The following is a 23,783-nucleotide window of genomic DNA, read 5'->3' on the forward strand; positions in this document are numbered from 1 at the left end:
GCAAGATGAGAAGACAGAAAAACACACAGCAGATGAAGGAGCAAGGGAAAAATCCACCAGACCTAACAAATGAAGAGGAAATAGGCAGTCTACCTGAAAAAGAATTCAGAATAATGATAGTAAAGATGATCCAAAATCGTGGAAATAGAATAGAGAAAATGCAAGAAACATTTAGCAAGGACCTAGAAGAACTAAAGAGGAAACAAGCAATGATGAACAACACAATAAATGAAATTAAAAATACTCTAGAAGGGATCAATAGCAGAATAACTGAGGCAGAAGAAGAGATAAGTGACCTGGAAGATAAAATAGTGGAAATAACTACTGCAGTGCAGAATAAAGAAAAAAAAATGAAAAGAACTGAGGACAGTCTCAGAGACCTCTGGGACAACATTCAACACACCAACATTCGAATTACAGGGGTGTCAGAAGAAAAAAAGAAAGCGACTGAGAAAATATTTGAAGAGATTATAGCTGAAAACTTCCCTAATATGGGAAAGGAAATAGTTAAGCAAGTCCAGGAAGCACAGAGAGTCCCATACAAGATAAATCCGAGGAGAAACACGCCAAGACACATATTAATCAAACTGTCAAAAATTAAATACAAGGAAAACATTGAAAGTAGCAAGGGAAAAACAACAAATAACACACAAGGGAATCCCCATAAGGTTAACAGCTGATCCTTCAGCACAAACTCTGCAAGCCAGAAGGGAGTGGCATGGCAGGACATATTTAAAGCGATGAAGGAGAAAAACCTACAACCAAGATTACTCTACCCAGCAAGGATCTCATTCAGATTTGATGGAGAAATTAAAACCTTTACAGACAAGCAAAAGCTGAGAGAGTTCAGCACCACCAAACCAGCTTTACAACAAATGCTAAAGGAACTTCTCTAGGCAAGAAACACAAGAGAAGGAAAAGACCTACAATAACAAACCCAAAACAAAAAAATGGAAATAGGAACATACATATCAATAATTACCTTGTATGTAAATGGATTAAATGCTCCCACCAAAAGACACAGACTGTCTGAATGGATACTAAAACAAGACCCATATATATGCTCTCTACAAGAGACCCACTTCAGAACTAGGGACACATACAGACTGAAAGTAAGGGGATGGAAAAAGATATTCCATGCAAATGGAAATCAAAAGAAAGCTGGAGTAGCAATTCTCATATAAGACAAAATAGACTTTAAAATAAAGACTATTACAAGAGAGAAAGAAGGACACTACATAAGGATCAAGAGATCGATCCAAGAAGAAGATATAAAAATTGTAAATACTTATGCACCCAACATAGGAGCACCTCAATACATAAGGCAAATACTAACAGCCATAAAACGGGAAATTGACAGTTACACAATCATAGTAGGGGACTTTAACACACCACTTTCACAATTGGACAGATCATCCAAAATGCATATAAATAAGGAAACACAACGTTTAAATGATACATTAAACAAAATGGACCTAATTGATATTTATAGGACATTCCATCCAAAAACAACAGAATACACATTTCTCAAGTGCTCATGGAACATTCTCCAGGACAGATCATATCTTGGGTCACAAATCAAGCCTTGGGAAATTTAAGAAAATTGAAATCATATCAAGTATCTTTTCTGACCACAATGCTATGAGACTACATATCAATTATAGGAAAAGATCTGTAAAAAATACAAACACATGGAGGCGAAACAATACGCTACTTAATAACCAAGTGATCACTGAAGAAATCAAAGAGGAAATCAAAAAATACCTAGAAACAAATGAAAATGGAGACAGGACAACCCAAAACCTATGGGATGCAGCAAAAGTGGTTCTAAGAGGGAAATATATAGCAATATAATCCTACCTTAAGAAACAGGAAACATCTGAAATAAACAACCTAACCTTGCACCTAAAGCAATTAGAGAAAGTAGAACAAAAAAACCCTAAAGTTAACAGAAGGAAAGAAATCATAAAGATCAGATCAGAAATAAATAAATGAAAAAGAAATGAAGGAAACGATAGCAAAGATCAATAAAACTAAAAGCTGGTTCTTTGAGAAGATAAACAAAATTGATAAACCGTTAGCCAGACTCATCAAGAAAAAAAGGGAGAAGACTCAAATCAATAGAAATAGAAATGAAAAGGAAGTAACACCTGACACTGCAGAAATACAAAGGATCAAAGGGATGACTACAAGCAAATCTATGCCAATAAAATGGACAACAAGGAAGAAATGGAAAACTTCTTAGCAATGCACAACCTGCCGAGACTGAACCAGGAAGAAATAGAAAATATGAACAGACCAATCACAAGCACTGAAATTGAAACTGTGACTAAAAATCTTCCAACAAAAAAAAGCCCAGGACCAGATGGCTTCACAGGCGAATTCTATCAAACATTTAGAGAAGAGCTAACACCCATCCTTCTCAAACTCTTCCAAAATATAGCAGAGGATGGAACACTCCCAAACTCATTGTACAAAGCCACCATCACCCTGATACCAAAACGAGACACAGATGTCACAAAGAAAGAAAACTACAGGCCAATATCACTGATGAACATAGATGCAAAAACCCTCAACAAAATACTAGCAAACAGAATCAAACAGCACATTAAAAGGATCATACACCATGATCAAGTGGGGTTTATTCCAGGAATGCAAGGATTCTTCAATATATGCAAATCAATCAACGTGATACACCGTATTAACAAATTGAAGGAGAAAAACCATATGATCATCTCAATAGATGCACAGAAAGCTCTCGACAAAATTCAATACCCATTTATGATAAAAACCCTGCAGAAAGTAGGCATAGAGGGAACTTTCCTCAACATAATAAAGGCCATATATGACAAACCCACAGCCAACATCGTCCTCAATGGTGAAAAACTGAAACCATTTCCACTAGAATCAGGAACAAGACAAGGTTGCCCACTCTCACCACTGTCATTCAACATAGTTTTGCAAGTTTTAGCCACAGCAATCAGAGAAGAAAAAGAAATAAAAGGAATCCAAATCAGAAAAGAAGTAAAGCTGTCACTGTTTGTAGATGACATGATACTATATAGAGAGAATCCTAAAGATGCCACCAGAAAACTACTAGAGCTAATCAATGAATTTGGTAAAGTAGCAGGATACAAAATTAATGCACAGAAATCGGTGGCATTCCTATACACTAATGATGAACAATCTGAAAGTGAATTTAAGAAAACACTCCCATTTACCATTGCAACAAAAAGAATAAAATATCTAGGAATAAACCTACCTAAGGAGACAAAAGACCTGTATGCAGAAAATTATAAGACACTGATGAAAGGGCTTCCCTGGTGGCGCAGTAGTTGAGAGTCCACCTGCCAATGCAGGGGACACGGGTTCATGCCCCAGTCTGGGAAGATCCCACATGCCGCGGAGCGGCTGGGCCCGTGAGCCATGGCCACTGAGACTCTGTGTCCGGAGCCTGTACTCTGCAATGGGAGAGGCCACAACAGTGAGAGGCCCGCATACCACACGCACAAAAAAAAGACACTGATGAAAGAAATTAAAGATGATACAAAAAGATGGAGAGATATACCACGTTCTTGGATTGGAAGAATCAACACTGTGAAAATGACTCTACGACCCAAAGCAATCTACAGATTCAATGCAATCCCTATCAAACTACCACTGGTATTTTTCATAGAACTAGGACAAAAAACTTCACAGTTTGTGTGGAAACACAAAAGACCTGGCATAGCCAAAGCAATCTTGAAAACGAAAAAGCTGGAGCTGGAGGAATAAGGCTCCCTGACTTCAGACTATACTACAAACCTACAGTAATCAAGACAGTATGGTACTGGCACAAAAACAGAAATATAGATCAATGGAACAGGATAGAAAGCCCAGAGATAAACCCACACACATATGGTCACCGTATCTTTGATAAAGGAGGTAAGAATATACAGTGGAGAAAAGACAGCCTCTTCAATAGTGGTGTGGGAAAACTGGACAACTACAAGTAAAAGAATGAAATTAGAACACTCCCTAACACCATACACAGAAGTAAACTCAAAACGGATTAAAGACCTAAATGTAAGACCAGACACTATAAAACTCTTAGAGGAAAACATAGGCAGAACACTCTGACATAAATCACAGCAAGATCCTTTTTGATCCACCTCCTAGAGAAATGGAAATAAAAACAAATATAAACAAATGGGACCTAATGAAACTTAAAAGCTTTTGCACAGCAAAGGAAGCCATAAACAAGACCAAAAGACAAGCCTCAGAATGGGAGAAAATATTTGCAAATGAAGCAGGTGACAAAGGATTAATCTCCAAAATTTATAAACAGCTCATGCAGCTCAACAGCAAAAAACAAACAACCCGATTCAAAAATGGGCAGAAGACCTAAATAGACATTTCTCCAAAGAAGATATACAGATTGCCAACAAACACATGAAAGAATGCTCAACATCATTTATCATTAGAGAAATGCAAATCAAAACTACAATGAGATATCATCTCACACCAGTCAGAATTGCCATCATCAAAAATCTAGAAACAATAAATGCTGGAGAGGGTGTGGAGAAAAGGGAATACTCTTGCACTGTTGGTGGGAATGTAAATTGATACAGCCACTATGGAGAACAGTATGGAGGTTCCTTAAAAAACTAAAAATAGAACTACCATACGACCCAGCAATCCCACTACTGGGCATATACCCTGAGAAAACCATAATTCAAAAAGAGTCATGTACCAATATGTTCATTGCAGCTCTATTTACAATAGCCAGGGCATGGAAGCAACCTAAGTGTCCATCAACAGATGAGTGCACAAAGAAGATGTGGCACATATATATAATGGAATATTACTGAGCCATAAAACGAAACGAAATTGAGTTATTTGTAGTGAGGTGGATGGACCTAGAGTCTGTCATACAGAGTGAAGTAAGTCAGAAAGAGAAAAACAAATACCATATGCTAACACATACATATGGAATCTAAGAAAAGAAAAAAAAAAGGTCATGAAGAACCTAGGGGTAAGACGGGAATAAAGACACAGACCTACTAGAGAATGGACTTGAGGATATGGGAAGGGGTAAGGGTAAGCTGTGACAAAGTGAGAGAGTGGCATGGACATATATACAGTACCAAACGTAAAACAGATAGCTAGTGGGAAGCAGGCGCATAGCACAGGGAGATCAGCTCGGTGGTTTGTGAGCACCTAGAAGGGTGGGATAGGGAGGGTGGGAGGGAGGGAGACGCAAGAGGGAAGAGATATGGGAACATATGTGTATGTACAACTGATTCACTTTGTTATAAAGCAGAAACTAACACACCATTGTAAAGCAATTATATTCCAATAAAGATGTTAAAAAAAAAAAAAGAATATCCCATCCAAAGAAAGAATGAAAATCTGAATTGTTTGCACATACTGGGCTACAAGCTATATGATAAGTGAGATACAGTTCAAAGGGTAATTTGAACACAGTATTACTTGAAAATTGAAATTCTTAGAATAGAAATGGTGCAATGGGGGAAGGGCACTGTGGAGCCTTTAAAGTTTCACAGGGAGGGACTTCCCTGGTGGTGCAGTGGTTAAGACTCCACGCTCCCAATGCAGGGGGCCCGGGTTTGATCACTGGTCAGAGAACTGGATCCCACACGCATGCCACAACTAGGGAGTTTCCATGCCACAACTAAGGAGCCCACGTGCCACAACTAAGGAGCCCACCTGTCAAAATTAAGACCTCGTACAACCAAATAAATAATAAATAAATATATATTTTTTTAAGTTTCATAGGGAAAGAATCTGGGAGTCACTCATTTTTCAAATACTGAAAGGTCTATGCTAAAATATTTTTATATACCTAAGTCATTACATTTATTTTCTTTATATAACAACAACAACAAGACCTCCAGGTTTTATGGAGCATAGTGAAATGCCAATATTTTTGCCATTTTACAGATGAGGAAACCAAAAGGTTAGAAAATAAATAACTGCTTAAAGCCACAAAACTAGTAAGTGGAAGAATTGGGCCTTGGACCCATCAGATGCAAGGTAGAAAGATTAATGAAGATCTCAAAGACATTCCATGGTCAATTCTGACTCTCGTGTTCAAGAAAGTCAATATGACTCAAGAGAAAATCACCTCCCCTCTCCCAACATCTGAATTTGGGTTTGGGCTTATTACCAAGTACTACAATTCCCATATTATTGCTCATAATTTTTCTAGCTCTTTATATAGGAGGATCTCAAAGCACTTTTAGTCATTGTAAATGGTCAAATTGTTAACATTTATACTTGCTGTCAGATTATAAATCAGTTTACTACAATTACCTATGTCTTCACTGAACTGTTGAAAAATTACATTATACATTATTAAATAATATCTCTCAACTTGATACCTTCTAAATCAAGCAGTGGCCTTTCTTCATGCTGCAACATAATGCACTCTTATCTTTTGAAAGGCCAGAAGAAGAAAAGGACATTTTATGTCACTCTAGAAAAATAAAAACACAAAAAAACTTTAAATAAATAGATAAGAAAATCTGTGGGAGAAATGAATATATACAAAGTAAGCAGTAGTAGAAGGAGACAATAACTTTTTTTCAGGGGATATAGCAAAGAACATCCAGTAAGAATGGAATATACTCGTATTAGATACATCAGATGCATAGCCTCAGATTGTCTCCATCTCACCTGTCCTCTGGGAATTCAGCCTGTTTCACTAAGTTACCACCTCATAGGCCAACTCAAAGACCCAGAACGCTGGATGGTTCAGCCACCTGCAGCTGACAAAGCCTGTACAGTCATCCCTCCATCAGTGTGAGAGACTGGTTCCAGAACACCACGTGGATACCAAAATCCACAGATGCTCAAGTCCCTATATAAAATGGCCTCACATTTGCATATAACCTACCCACATCCTCCCTTACAGTTTAAAACATCTCTAGATTACTCATAATACCTAATACAATGTAAATGCTGTATAAAAACAATGTAGATGCTAAGTAAATAGTTGCCTGCACACAAATTCAAGTTTTCCTTTTTGAAACTTTCTGGAATTTTTTTTCCAAATATTCCACGGATGCAGAACCTATGGATATGGAGGGCTGACCGTAGTCTGATTCATGAAGTACCAGCTACAGGACAACAAGTCAGGGTTCTGAAGCTTCACAACCTAATGACATAATCCAAATATGAAGGGGTGTCAACTCCCCATATAGTTTACTTTGACCAAGAAGAGACTGGAGATGGCAGGGAACCACTAGACAAATTTGCTTTGCATTTCCCCCTACAGAGGACCATTTGGGGATACAATGCTTCTAAACATCCTGCCAGGAGACCTCTTGTGTGGCTGGAAGACCACCTGTGTCCCTTTGTGAAACAAAAGATAAACTCAGTAATGCACCACCTTATGTTTGCTTTCTTCCTTCTTTACCTAACTTCCCCTTTTTCTCACTCTCACGGCCCTGGGATTGGATTACCAATGAAGCTTTAGCACCTAAGCTTCGCCCCAGGCTCTGTTTTCCGAGGACTCTAAAAACAGTCCAATGTACTATTTGAAAAGTTGTCGATGCACAAGGTATAAAACTGGGTTTATAATGACCCTTCTAATTAGTAGAAAAGATAAATACGTGATAAACAGGGATCATGCTGCTTATTCATAAAGCCCAGCACACTTTTTGTGCTCAATACATAAGTCAACCTCAAATACCCATCAACATTAGCATTTTAGTAGCATACCATGGGGGGGGGGGGGGAAGTATGTTTACATGAGGCTATTTTTCCCATCTTTGAAAAAAGAGAACATAATTACAAGTCCAATTTACACCAACAGCATTTTTTCTTATGAGGAAAAGTAAGGCAACCAATTATCCAAGGTACCTATCTAAAATTTAATCACCATTTACAAGTAAAATCTAGAAAAATAATGTTACACATCCCTTAAAATCCAACAGCGCCCGGCAAACCCTGGACTTCATCCAGCTGCCTCCTGTTGTCTAGTCACCAACCTTTAAACTGAGAATAACCAGCTGAATTTCAAAACTGAATTATGCAAGTTTGATTTCCTCCGCTTGGCTCTCAGGAAAGAACATAAGAGTGGAAATGGCCTGGTAGAGCTGGTAGGAACAGTCAGGTGAATGCAGCATACTGCCATCAATCTCATTGTTTCAGGAGGCAATGGGCCTGCTGGGCACAATCAGGCTTAACAGAGAAGAAAAATGATTTCAGCTGTGGCCACCAAGGAACGAGGCAGCAGTTTTGCACAAGGAAGTGAATGTACTTTTTTGGGGGGCCGCACTGTTCCCTGACCAGGGATCAAACTTGGGCCCCCAGGCATTGGAAGCTCAGAGTCCTAACCACTGGACTGCCAGGGAATTCCCTGAATGTACTTTCTTGATAAAAAATCTCCAAGGAAATCGGAAATTATAAGTAAAGAGATTAAGAGAAGAGATGCTAAGAGAAACCCTTGACTTTTCTCTAACCACCATGAATTTCACCAGGACAAACTCTTCAAGCCATGAGGGTTACAGTGAGGATGGCCACGTATAGAGCCATTTCAATAAGAGGTTTACTGATGATCTGGAAGATTTTTAAAGACAAGAAAATGAAAACAATTGCTCCTGTGGTACAAACTGTTTGTTGAGCTTTAAAGTCTTCCTCTTTGATGCATTCTGGCCAGTAGCAATTAAAACCAAATGTGGGGGGCTTCCCTGGTGGCGCAGTGGTTGAGAATCTGCCTGCTAATGCAGGGGACACAGGTTCGAGCCCTGGTCTGGGAGGATCCCACATGCCGCGGAGCAACTAGGCCCGTGAGCCACAACTACTGAGCCTGCGCGTCTGGAGCCTGTGCTCCGCAACAAGAGAGGCTGCGACAGTGAAAGGCCCGCGCACCGCGATGAAGAGTGGCCCCCGCTTGCCACTACTAGAGAAAGCCCTCGCACAGAAATGAAGATCCAACACAGCAAAAATAAATAAATAAACTCCTACCCCCAACATCAAAAAAAAAAAAAAAAAAACCAAATGTGGGTTAACAGCACAAGAGAAATAAGTATATTTCCTGAAAAAATAGAAGACATAGTCAGTACTTATCACTGGATTTGTCTCGGAAAGCTAAAAGGCAGAATCCTTCCTATTGAGAGAGTCTTAGCATCATTAATACAAGGTAAGACTAATATAAATCAATTCCCTCCCCCCCAAAAAAAGGCAGCTCAGTAACTATGCAATTCCATTTACTTTTGTTGGTATTTGAAAGCTACAGTCTCTTTAATTCTATGTCAGACATCCCATTCTTGATTTGGAAAAAAAAATTTATTAATTTATTTTATTTTATTTATTTTCTTTTTGGCTGTGTTGGGTCTTTGTTGCTGCGCGTGGGCTTTTCTCTAGCTGCCGCGAGCAGGGGCTACTCTTCGTTGTGGTGTGAGGGCTTCTCTCTGAGGTGGCTTCTCTTGTTGTGGAGCACGGGCTCTAGATGCGTGGGCTTCTGTAGTTGTGGCACACGGGCTCAGTAGTTGTAGCTCGTGGGCTCTAGAGTGTAGGCTCAGTAGTTGTGGCGCACGGACTTAGTTGCTCCGTGACATGTGGGATCTTCCTGGAACAAGGGCTTGAACCCGTACCCCCTGCACTGGCAGGCAGATTCTTAGCCACTGCGCCACCAGGGAAGCCCCAGAAGATTCTTTTTTTTTTTTTTTTTTTTTTTTTTTTTTTTTGCGTTACGCGGGCCTCTCACTGTTGTGGCCTCTCCCATTGTGGAGCACAGGCTCCGGATGCGCAGGCTCAGCGGCCATGGCTCACGGGCCCAGCCGCTCCGCGGCACGTGGGATCTTCCCAGACCAGGGCACGAACCCGCGTCCCCTGCATCGGCAGGCGGACTCTCAACCACTGCGCCACCAGGGAAGCCCCCCAGAAGATTCTTTATCTTCCTTCAATGTCACATCTACTATGCTCTAGCCACACATCCTATCTGTGGTCATCTCTCCTAGGATAAACTTATTCTTAATAAGCTGCACCTATTCCTACCTTCTTCTCATGGTAACATTAGCAATGGGATGTATGCCAAGATCTGTAAGGATTTCCAACCATCAAGGAGAGATGATCTTTTAAAGATAGTGCCATTCCCAGACCTTTCTCTTGCTTCATCAGAACTGAAATATTTTGTTTCCTTTTTCTTTGAGGTCTTGCCTCATTTCCAGTTACAGTGGGTTATGATAGATGAGATGAATTTTTGTCTAATTCTAGCTAATATATTATCCTTCCTAGAGAAACTAATAGTCTAACCATTTTAAAGACAAATATTTTCATCACTATGGAATGCAGACAGGAGGACATTTTTGGTCAAGGGTCCTTTCTGTTCATCTCCAAATTATAAAACATGGAACATGATCCAGCTGACCTACTCACAGTGACAGTCCTAGGTTAGAGAAACAACTTCATTAATAGCCTCAGCAAATAAAAAAGCAATTTAAACAGCCATGTAATGGATTTCTAGGGTCAGACTCTGGAACTCGCATATCCGCCCAGTTATAAAAGCAAATGACTGTACAGTTACAGCATAGCTGCTTTTACTGCCAAGGTTGTTATACATAAACAGAATCCAATACATATTTTGTCCCCCTCGAATTGCCATCACATTGCTAAAGAGCAAGAACATTCAGACCAGAAAACTGAGTTATTTTCTACAAGTAAAGTTAAGTAGACAGCAGCTGCAGGATTAATACATTCCCTTGATTTATTTTTTATTTACAGATGCACATTTTCATTAGCTGGGATTTGAACAGAATGGATTTTTATAACAAAAAGCAGTCCAATTCTGACTTTTATACACAGATGGGTTTCTCGCCATCTCCTTGGACAGTTTTGAGTGTATCTTCTTCCAGCACAACCCAGATGCGTCTATTTGTAATGTTCGGCTTGCAGCCTAGAGGCAGAATACTTAATTTCCGTCCCTAATCTGCAGAGCAAATCTCAGATGCAATGTGTTTTCTGTGTAGATGCAAGAAGTCCCAGAGAGTTGGGCTGGAAATGCAAACAGAAGTTTTTTTCCCCCTTCCTCCTATGAAAATTAAGGCATTTCATACCTCTGTGATGATTTCTTTAGTTATCTATCTATATTTGCTACAATGATTTCCTAAATGGCTTTAGGCTGTATTACTTCCCCTTGCCTTAGAAAACAATCAAATTTGTGTTGCAAGTATCCCAGGCTGACTGTTCTGTTTGATCACAGTTATTAGACTACACTCTAATGCTCTGAAATGGTTACTGTTTTAGACTTTCAACTGCAATAGTTATAAATAACCACAGATTCTCAAAATTCCTTATGTGTGGTACACATGCTCACTGACCAGTCTTATTTGTGTTGGTGCCCAAGAAATGTTTGCTTACTGAATAAAGGCACTGTAGATGTGGCAGAGAACTTGACTGTCTCTCATTGCACAGCCCTGCCGTGGCTTCAGGAATGGTGCTGCTAGGACACCTTCAGGGGCTCTGGTTTAGAATGTTACTCAATTTTCTAACTGTGTTAGAGTAGCAATACAGTATCCCATACTGTTAAGAAACATCGGATGTGGTGCTACTGAGCTAGCCAAGGCAGTAAAGAGGCATCAAAACAATGGATGGTGGATATCCGGAGTGCTGGATGGAGACAACAGCACCCAAAGTCTTTGTGACTACAGGACTACAGATCGCAGAGGGCATCAGAACCCTGACCCCAAGATGCGTGCTCCCCCTTTTTCCTCATGCTTATTCCCTACTAGGCTGTCAGAGAGACCAAAGGAAGTGAAAGAACTGGAATGGCAGGTTAAGACTTGCCCACTCCATACTTTTATCCATATCTCTGTGCCTAAAAAAATCAGGGAACTTCGTTGAAAAGAAAGACAAGAACTACACTATTAGCCAAGCGACCAGGAGATTACATTTGCAAGCCTCCTAGCCCATTCTCTCAGGCACAGCTTGTCACTTTCCCCTGCCACACGCCTGTCCACATGTGTGGATGAGTGGATTATCACTAGGCAAAGACAAATTAGTTTCACATCTGAAACTATAAAACGTTTGTTTGCTGGATTACATTCCCCTGTTGTTTTACCAGCAGGGTGACTTGGAAAAGTAAACTAGCATCGGCCCTTTCTATGCCAAATGCAGGAAAAGAGTTAAAATGATGCTTACCAACACTGATGGGGGTCCTTACTGCAACAAACCTGAGTGAGCAATACACTGTTTAAACTACAGTGGTGAGAAAGAAAACTCGGTTCCCTATCCAAAGTGTATTGCACAGCTAGAAGTCCCACCACCTCACGTTTTACACATGCTTCCAGGTAAAGATGGTTGCACCCAATTTCCACCCAGAGTGTACTTGCTAACAGTTTATCTGATTTCTTGAAACCTTAAGTATCATGATATCAGTCTCAGTTTCAAGAACCTGAGTGGCTACGTTACAATGTAAAGTCCCTTCTTATCGAATCCTGTGGAAATCATCCTCTCTGAACTTTACCTTTATTTTAGATGCAGTATTTGTTGGGTGGAATTTATAGTCAGTGTTCGGTGCCCACGTTTTATTTGTCCAATTTTTTAACTTAGCATGAGTTCTTCTGAGATTCACCTCTGCTTAGCTAAGGCAATCATAGAATAAAAACAAATACATAAATAAAAAGGACTTTTTTTCATAGAAATACTGACACAACCTTAACTGGAACGGAGAGAGTCATGCAGCCATAAGAATAAAAGTAGCAAACGTCAGCAATCTGCTTCATAGCAGGAAATAAAATGTATTTTAGTAAAAACATGAGCACTGCTCCAACTGCAATTTTTCACACAGCTGTGATAAAAGAACAATAAAAATGATAAAGCATAACAATTCCTGAGTAAACACACATATAAAATAAAGTGGAAGCTCAGATCTAAAGTGTTTTGTTTTACCTGTAGACGCTAAACATACCATGGCTGATGCTTTAATTTTTTTTAACACCTATCGATTTTGTTCACTTATACAATGTAATGGATGCTAGAGGCTTCCAATAAATATGTTGCATTGAGAAATATTCTCCCTCAGCCTGTGCATTTGACATCTTGTCACTTTGTAACACTACATACTTTTGAATAGGTATCATATCTATTGCCTCTTAATAAGAAAAAAATAGCAAAAGCAGTACCAATGAATATTTTGTATAGAAAAAAATTTTTTTCATTCCCTTAGAACTTATGTAATGCTGTCCCTGCCTCTTAAAAATCTGAGTCTTTCCCAAGGTAATAGAACACTTCTTTAATCATTAGAACAAATGGATGTTTGCCCAACAATGAGAACAGTTATTTTCTAAAATAGAAACATTCCTTCTAGAATGTTCTTCGGGCAAATAAATGATGTGTAAAGCACGTAAACAACAAAATGTACTCAGAACAAGAAAGACGACAATATTTTCCTAAGTATTCATCTATGGCCTTTGGATCAAGGCATGATTAAAGAACAGAGATAGGTCCCAAACTGATTATTTCTCCCTTTGAATAAATAGCTGCTCTCCCACTGACATTAAGTCTGTGAACTCATACACCCAGTAGCCATAAAACACATGCAAACCTGTGGCTCTCACCTAATCTCCTTTACCCTAGACCTGGTACACAGTATTTATTCATTCATTCTTTTTTTTTTTTAACAAACATATATCAAAGCACCTCCAATGGGCAAAGCACTGTAGAGACCTATGACCACCCATATTGTTGTGGCAGAGCTACCTGTTCAACAAAGATCTGGGTTCCTATCCCCTAGTGTCTAGGGAAGCATCTTCTAGCCAGACGCTATATTTCCTGGGCTCTCTTTGCATCTGGCCATGGCCAGGTGACTACAGAGTATAAACAGAAGAGAAGTATAAACTCTTTGGGACCAACCTGGTTAAGAAGCAAATGTTCTCTCTCTAGTCTCTCTTGGCCTTACTTGGCATCCTTGGAAGCCACATGTTGAAGAGGGCAGTGCCTGAGATGGAAAGAGCCTGGTTGCTACAGCACCACACAGAAGACTGCCTGCCAGAGATCACACTGAAATTTTATAAGAGTAAGAATAAACTTCAGCTGTGTTAAACTATTTTGATTTGGGAATTATCTGTTATGATAATCAACACAATCATATATAAGAATCTTTTTCTCAGGAACTTACCTTTAATAAGAGAGATGACTACTTCTAATCTTTTTGGAGAAAAAAATCAGACACATTTATGTAAGATAATAAGGGTGATAAGGCAAGTAACCCCCAATTATATTTTAGAATATCATCAGCATAGTGAGAAAGGGATCTGGGTTTCAAAAAACAGCAGGATCGGGCTTCCCTGGTGGCGCAGTGGTTGAGAGTCCGCCTGCCGATGCGGGGGACGCGGGTTCGTGCCCCGGTCTGGGAGGATCCCACATGCCGCGGAGCGGCTGGGCCCGTGAGCCATGGCCGCTGAGCCTGCGCGTCCGGAGCCTGTCCTCCGCAACGGGAGAGGCCACGGCGGTGAGAGGCCCGCGTAACGCATAAAAAAAAAAAAAAAAAAAAAAAAAAAAAAAAAAAACAGCAGGATCAGTTAAATCTATAGTTATTAGAAAAGGCCTCATGGAGAAAGGGGCCTTTTAACTTGATTTCAAAGGATGGATAGCAGTGTGACAAGTAAGAAACAAAGTTGAAAGGCATTTCAGGCTGAGGGAACTGTGTGATCAAGCAGGGAGGAAATACAGTGCAATGATTTGGGAATACCAAGTGTCTGCATAAAGGATTATAGCCTGCCCAAAAGCAACCATGAAATGGTTAAACAGAACCTCCCAAGTTGCTATAGTTCAGAACTTACTGATAACTTGAGATGTGAATTATAAAACCATGGCTTTGGCCCTGTGGAGGGATCAACACGTATTGGAGGAGGGTCATTTCATCTTAAAAGTTTTTCTCTCCTTCCCAAAAATCCAGGTGCTAGAATGTCTCTATTACCATTGTAGACAATGAGAGAGTGATACAAGGATTTCAAAGATCTGAGAGGTCACAGAACAGAGAGGGACAAAAAGCACATACCCAGTGAGCACCAATGTAAAAATGGAAATAATTGCTCCAGAAATTGACATTTCTCAAGAAGCAAGATGAGACAGAAATCCTCCAGTTCCCAAAATGCGGGCATCTGTAGTGCTGTCAGCAATAATTGGACAAATAATGCTATATTGATTAATTATAAAGCTTTCTTCAACTTTATGAATGAGATTAAAGACTCTGATTTTAAAATTCAAAGAACTGATAAATAAGCATTCTTTCTGAGACTGACATAGTTCACAAAGAGTGACTAGAAAACCTAGATGATGAGAGAAGGGAATAATTATGGCTAAGGAGCTCCCCAACCTTATTTTGAAGGGATTGAAAATTAAGATCAGGAAAAGAATTTGGAAGATGGCAGAGGACTAAGACGTGGAGATCATCTTCCTCCCCACAAATACATCAAAAATATATCTACATGTGGAAAAACTCCTACAGAACACCTACTGAACGCTGGCAGAAGACCTCAGACTTCCCAAAAGGCAAGAAAATCCCCACATATCTGGGTAGGGCAAAAGAAAAAAGGAAAAACAGAAATAAAAGAATAGGGACGGGACCCGCACCTCTGGGAGGGAGCTATGAAGGAGGAAAAGTTTCCACACACTAGAAAGCCCCTTCACTGGTGGAGACGGGGACTGGTAGGGGTAAGCTTCAGAGCCATGGAGGAGAGTGCAGCAACAGGGGGGCAGAGGGCGAAGTGGAGAGATTCCTGCACAGAGGATCGCTGCTGACCAGCACTCACCAGCCTGAGACACTTGTCTGCTCACCCACTAGGGCGGGTAGGGGCTGGGAGCTGAGGCTCGGGCTTTGGAGGTCAGATCGCAGGGAGAGGACTGGGGTTGGCTGCATGAACACAGCCTGAAGGGAGCTAGTGCACCACAGCTAGCCTGGAGGGAGTCCGGGAAAAATTCTGGACCTTACTAAGAGGCAAGAGACCATTGTTTCAGAGTGCACAAGGAGAGGGGAATTCCTTCCCCGCCTGCCAACAGAAGGCAAAGCACTGCCTAAACGAGCTCCAGAGATGGGCACGAGATGCGGCTGTCACCTGGGACACCAGAGACGGGCATGGAACGCTAATGCTACTGCTACAGCCACCAAGAATCCTGTGTGCAAGCACAGGTCACTGCCCACTGTGACCTGTGATAGGGGATTTTCACTATCCTGGGAGCCTGCCAGGGTCCCGTGATCCAGGGACAGCTTCCCCAGGAGAACACACAGAGCACCTCAGGCTGGTGCAACGTCATTCCAGCCTCTGCCACCACAGGATCGCCCTGCACTCCAATTAGAACTACCATACCCCTCCCTCACCCCAGCACGAGTGAGCCAGAGCCCCCTAATAAGCCGATGCTTCAACCCCACACTGATGGGTGGGAACAAAAGCTGAGGACAACCTACACGCAGAGGTGGGGCCAAAACCAAAGCTGAACCCCAGAAGCTGTGTGAACAAAGAAGAGAAACGGAAATTCCTCCATGCAGCCTCAGGAGCAGCGGAATAAATCTCCACAATCAACTTGAGGTACCCTGCATCTGTGGAATACCTGAATAGACAATAAATCAACCCAAAATTGGGGCAGTGGACTTTGGGAGCAACTGTATATTTGGAGTTTGCTGTCTGCAACTGACTTGTTTCTGATTTTTATTTTAGTACAGTTATTAGCACTTGTTATCACTGGTGGATTTGTTTATCGGTTTGGTTATTCTCTTCTTTTTTATTATTTTGTATTTTTTTATTTTAATAACTTTTTTATTATTTTATTTTAATTATTTTATTTCATTTTATTTATTTTTTTTTTCCTTTCTTTTTTACTCCCTTTTCTTCTGAGCCGTGTGGCTGACAGAGTCTTGGAACTCCGGCCTGGTGTCAGGCCTGAGCCTCTGAAGTGGGAGAGCTGAATTCAGGACATTGGACCACCAGAGACCTCCTGGCCCCATGTAATATCAGTCAGCAAGAGCTCTCCCAGAGACCTCTCTCTCAACGCTAAGACCCAGCTCCACTCAATGACCAGAAAGCTCCAGTGCTGGACACCCCATGCCAAACAACTAGCAACACAGGAACACAGCCCTACCCATTAGCAGAGAGGCTGCCTAAAATCATACTAAGTTCACAGACATCACAAAACACACCACCGGACGTGGTCCAGCCCACCACAGAGACAAGATCCACCCTCAGGCACCAGAACACAGGCACCAGTCCCCTGAACCAGGAAGCCTAAACAAGCCACTGTACCAACCTTACCCACTGGGGACAGACACAAAAAACAACAGAAACTACGAACCTGCAGCCAGAGAAAAGGAGACCCCAAACACAGTAAGTTAAGCAAAAGGAGAACACAGAGAAATACGCAGCAGATGAAGGAGCAAGGTAAAAAACCACCAGACCAAACAAATGAAGAGGAAATAGGCAGTCTACCTGAAAAAGAATTCAGAGTAATGTTAGTAAAGACATCCAAAATCTTGGAAATAGAATCTAGAAAATACAAGAAAAGTTTAACAAGGACCTAGAAGAACTAAAGAGCAAACAAACAATGATGAACAACACAATAAATGCAATTAAAAATTCTCTAGAAGGAATCAATAGCAGAATAACTGAGGCTGAAGAATGGATAACTGACCTGGAAGATAAAATAGTGGAAATGACTACCACAGAGCAGAATAAAGAAAAAAGAATGAAAAGAATTGAGGACAGTCTCAAAGACCTCTTGGAAAATATTAAACACACCAACATTCAAATTATAGGGGTCCCAGAAGAAGAAGAGAAAAAGAAAGGGTCGGAGAAAATATTTGAAGAGATTATAGTTAAAAACTTCCCTAATATGGGAAAGGAAATAGTCGATCAGGACCAGGAAGCGCAGAAAGTCCCATACAGGATAAACCCAAGGAGAAACACTACAAGACACATACTAATCAAACTATCAAAAATTAAATACAAAGAAAAAATTAAAATCAGCAAGGGAAAAGCAACAAACAACATACAAGAGAATCTCCATAAGGTTAACAGCTGATCTTTCAGCAGAAACTCTGCAAACCAGAAGGGAGAGGCAGGACATATTTAGAGTGATGAAAGGGAAAAACCTACAACCAAGATTACTCTAGCCGGCAAGGATTTCAATCAGATTAAATGGAGAAATTAAAACCTTTACAGACAATCAAAAGTTAAGAGAATTCAGCACCACAAAACCAGCTTTACAACAAATGCTAAAGGAACTTCTCTAGGCAGGAAACACAAGAGAAGAAAAAGACCTACAAAAACAAACCCAAAACAATTAAGAAAACGGTAATAGGAACATACATATCGATAATTACCTTAAATAAAAATGGGTTAAATGCTCCAACCAAAAGACATACACTGGCTGAACGGATACAAAAAAAAGCATATATATGCTCTCTAGAGGAGACCCACTTCAGACCTACGGACACATACAAACTGAAAGTGAGGGGACAGAAAAAGATATTCCATGCAAATGGAAATCAAAAGAAAGCTGGAGTAGCAATTCTCATATCAGACAAAATAGACTTTAAAACAAAGACTATTATAAGAGACAAGGAAGGACACTATATAATGATCAAGTGATCAATCCAAGAAGAAGATATAACAAATGTAAATATTTATGCATCCAACATAGGAGCACTTCAATACAGAAGGCAAGTGCTAACAGCCATAGAAGGGGAAATTGACAGTAACACAATCATAGTAGGGGACTTTAACACCCCACTTTCACCAACTGACAGATCATCCAAAATGAAAATAAATAAGGAAACACAAGCTTTAAATGATACATTAAATAAGATGGGTTTAACTGATATTTATAGGACATTCCATCCAAAAACAACACAATACACCTTCTTCTCAAGTGCTCATGAAACATTCTCCAGGCTAGATCATATCTTGGGTCACAAATCAAGCCTTGGTTATTTAAGATAATTGAAATTGTATCAAGGAATCTTTTCTGGCCACAACGCTCTGAAATTAGAAATCAGTTACAGGAAAAAAACTGTAAAAAAAAAAAAAACATATGGAGGCTAAACAATATGCTACTAAATAACCAAGAGATCACTGAAGAAATCAAAGAGAAAATCAAAAAATACCTAGAAACAAATGACAATGAACACACAAAGACCCAAAACCTACGGGATACAGCAAAAGCATTTCTAAGAGGGAAGTTTATAGCAAATCAATCCTACCTCAAGAAACAAGAAAAATCTCAAATAAACAACCTAACCTTTCACCTAAAGCAATTAGAGAAAGAACATAAAAACCCCAAAGTTAGTAGAAGGAAAGATGTCAAAAATATCAGATCAGAAATAAGTGAAAAAGAAATGAAGGAAATGATAGCAAAGATCAATAAAACTAAAAGCTGGTTCTTTGAGAAGATAAACAAAATTGATAAACCACTAGCCAGACTCATCAAGAAAAAAGGGAGAAAACTCAAAACAACAGAATTAGAAATGAAAAAGAAGAAATAACAACTGATACTGCAGAAATACAAAGAATCATGAGGGATTACTACAAGCAACTCTATGCCAATAAAATGGACAAGAAGAAAGAAATAGACAAATTCTTAGAAAAGCACAACCTTCTGAAACTGAACCAGGAAGAAATAGAAAATATAAACAGACCAATCACTAGCAATGAAATTGAAAGTGTGATTAAAAATATTCCAACAAACAAAAGCCCAGGACCAGATGGCTTCACAGGCGAATTCTATCAAACATTTAGAGAAGAGCTACCACCTATCCTTCTCAAAGTTTTCCAAGGTATAGCAGAGGGAGGAACACTCCCAAACTCATACTACGAGGCGACTAGTACCCTGATACCAAAACCAGGCAAAGGTGTCACAAAAAAAAGAAATCTACAGGGCTTCCCTGGTGGCGCAGTGGTTGAGAGTCTGCCTGCCAATGCAGGGGACACAGGTTCATGCCCCAGTCCAGGAAGATCCCACATGCCACGGAGCAGCTGGGCCCATAAGCCATGACTGCTGAGCCTGTGTGTCCGGAGCCTGTGCTCCGCAATGGGAGAGGCCACAACAGTGAGAGGCCCGCGTACCGAAAAAAAAAAAAAAAAAAAAAAACCAGCAAACAGAATCCAACAGCACATTAAAAAGATCACACACCATGATCAAGTGGGATTTATCCCAGGAATGCAAGGATGCCTCATTATATGCAAATCAATCAATGTGATACACCATATTAATGAAACAAGCTTTCGAAAAAATTCAACACCCATTTATGATAAAAACTCTCCAGAAAGTAGGCATAGAGGGAACTTACCTCAACATAATAAAGGCCATATATGACAAACCCACAGCCTACGTTGTTCTCAATGGTGAAAAACTGAAACCATTTCCTCTAAAATCAGGAACAAGACAAGGATGCCCACTCTCACCACTATTATTCAACATAGTTTTGGAAGTTTTAGCCACAGCAATCAGAGAAGAAAAAGAAATAAAAGGAATCCAAATCAGAAAAGAAGTAAAGCTGTCACTGTTTGCAGATGACATGATACTATACATAGAGAATCCTAAAGATGTTACCTGAAAACTACTAAAGCTAATCAATGAATTTGGTAAAGTAGCAGGATACAAAATTAATGCACAGAAATCTTTTGCATTCCTATACACTAATGATAAAAAAAATCTGAAAGAGAAATTAAGGTAACACTCCCATTTACCATAGCGACAAAAAGGAATAAAATACCTAGGAATAAACCTACCTAAGGAGACAAAAGACCTGTATGCAGGAATCTATAAGACACTGATGAAAGAAATTAAAGATGATACAAACAGATGGAGAGATATACCATGTTTTTGGATTGGAAGAATCAACATTGTGAAAATGACTATACTACCCAAAGCAATCTACAGATTCAATGAAATCCCTATCAAACTACCAATGGCATTTTTCACAAAAGTAGAAGAAAACATTTCACAATTTGTATGCAAACACAAAAGACCCCAAATAGTCAAAGCAATCTTGAGAAAGAAAAACGGAACTGGAGGAATCAGACTCCCTGACTTTGGACTATACTACAAAGCTATAGTAATCGAGACAGTATGGTACTAGCACAAAAACAGAAATATAGATCAATGAACAGGATAGGAAGCCCAGAAATAAACCCATGCACATATGGTTACCTTAACTTTGATAAAGGAGGCAAGAATATATAATGGAGAAAAGACAACCTCTTCAATAAGTGGTGCTGGGAAAACTGGACAGCTACATGTAAAAGAATGAAATTAGAACACTCCTTAACACCATACACAAAAATAAACTCAAAATGGATTAAAGACCTAAATGTAAGACCAGACACTGTAAAACTCTTAGAGGAAGAACACTCTTTGACATAAATCACAGCAAGATCCTTTTTGACCCACCTCCTAGAGAAAGGGAAATAAAAACAAAAATAAAGAAATGGGACCTAATGAAACTTAAAAGCTTCTGCACAGCAAAGGAAACCATAAACAAGATGAAAAGACAACCCTTGAATGGGAGAAAATATTTGCAAATGAAGCAACTGACAAAGGATTAATCTCCAAAACATACAAGCAGCTCATGCAGCTCAATATCAAAAAGCAAACAACCCAATCCAAAAATGGGCAGAAGATCTATATAGACTTTTCTCCAAAGAAGTTATACACATTGCCAACAAACACACGAAGGAATGCTCAACATCATTAATCACTAATCATTAGAGAAATGCAAATCAAAACTACAGTGAGGTATCACCTCACACCAGTGAGAACAGCCATCATCAAAATATCTACGAACAATAAATGCCAGAGAGGGTGTGGAGAAAAGGGAATACTCTTGCACTGTTGGTGGGAATGTAAATTGATACAGCCACTATGGAGAACAGTATGGAGGTTCCTTAAAAAACTAAAAATAGAACTACCATATGACCCAGGAATCCCACTACTGGGCATATACCATGAAAAAACCATAATTCAGAAAGAGTCATGTACCACACAATGTTCACTGCAGCTCTATTTACAATTGCCAGGACATGGAAGCAACCTAAGTGTCTGTCGACAGATGAATGGATAAAGAAGATGTGGCACATATATACAACGGAATATTACTCAGCCATAAAAAGAAACAAAACTGAGTTATTTGTAGTGTGGTGGATGGACCTAGAGTCTGTCATACACAGTGAAGTAAGTCAGAAAGAGAACAACAAATACCATATACTAACACATATATATGGAATCTAAAAAAAAAAAAAATGGGGGCTTCCCTGGTGGCGCACTGGTTGAGAGTCTGCCTGCCAATGCAGGGGACACGGGTTCGTGCCCCGGTCCGGGAAAATCCCACATGCCGTGGAGCGGCTGGGCCCGTGAGCCATGGCCACTGAGCCTGTGCGTCCAGAGCCACAGAGCTCCGCAATGGGAGAGGCCACAACAGTGAGAAGCCCGCATACCGCAAAAAAAAAAGCTTCTTAGGAGCCTAAGGGCAGGACAGGAATAAAGACGCAGACATAGAGAATGGACTTGAGGACATGGGGAGGCAGAGGGTAAGCTGGGACAAAGTGAGAGAGTAGCATTGACATATATACACTACCAAATGAAAAATAGATAGCTAGTGGGAAGCAGCCGCATAGCACAGGGAGATCAGCTCGGTGTTTTGTGACCACATAAGGGGTGGAATAGCAAGGGTGTGAGGGAGACACAAGAGGGAGGGGATATGGGGATTTATGTGTGCATATAGCTGATTCACTTTGTTATACAGTGGAAACTAACACAACATTGTAAAGCAATTATACTCCAATAAAAATTTAAGAAAAAAAAAAAGAATGCTCATAGAAAGAAAAAAATAAAATTAAGATCAGAACCCTACTATACAATAATTATTCTTCAATGTTTCTTTATGCTTGAGTTGATAATTTAGAAAACTATGAATAATTTTCATTCCACAGTATAAACACACTAATTCTTTACAATGGTTCTTTTAGGAATTTTTTAATTGACAAATGAAGGATTATTCAACAAATGATGTTTATCCAGAAAACACATCTGCACTACATTTTAGTTTACATGAAGAATTGCCCAGTTATAGACAAATGTCCATTGGCAAATAACTTTACTTCTCTGCAAAAGCCCAGATATGTTTTGCCTACAAAAAGAGAGAATATTCTTTCTTCAAGGTCCATTTTGTCAAGGGTGCAGAAGAGACCCACTTTTATGGACTGAATGTTTGTGTCCCACCAAGGTTCATATGTTGAAACTCTACCTCTCATATGATAGTGTTAGGAGGTAGGGCCTTTGGAAGGTAATTAGAAACAGATGAGGTCATGAGGGGAAAGCCCCCATAAATAGGATTAGTGCCCTTATAAGAGTCAGGAGAGAATTGGCTTCCAGCCTGTGCTCTCTGCAATGCGAGGACACTCTGAGAAGTCAGCAGTCTGCAACCTGGAAGAGGGTTCTCACCAGAACTCGACCACGCCGACACCCTGATCTCAGACTTCCAGCCTCCAGAACTGTGATAAATAAATTTCTGCTTTGGTGTTTTGTTATAGTGGCCGGAACTAAGACACCTATCCAAATTTAAACCAGTTCCTACTGCCTCCTCTTTAGAAGTTTGAACACAGAGTCTGACTCTATAAAAAGAAAAATGTTTCCTTGCTTTTGTTTGCCTGTTTAAAGACATGCATAGTTTTCAAACTTTTTTACAAACATTAGGTGTCCTAATGTTCTGTGTTGTCTGTTCAGCTTCTCTTGGGCTAGGGAATAGAAGTCAGAGGCTCATTTCCAAGAGAGCACTGTGTGAAAAA

The sequence above is a fragment of the Phocoena sinus genome, chromosome 9, assembly GCF_008692025.1.
Source record: "Phocoena sinus isolate mPhoSin1 chromosome 9, mPhoSin1.pri, whole genome shotgun sequence".
Taxonomy (NCBI): Eukaryota; Metazoa; Chordata; class Mammalia; order Artiodactyla; family Phocoenidae; genus Phocoena; species Phocoena sinus.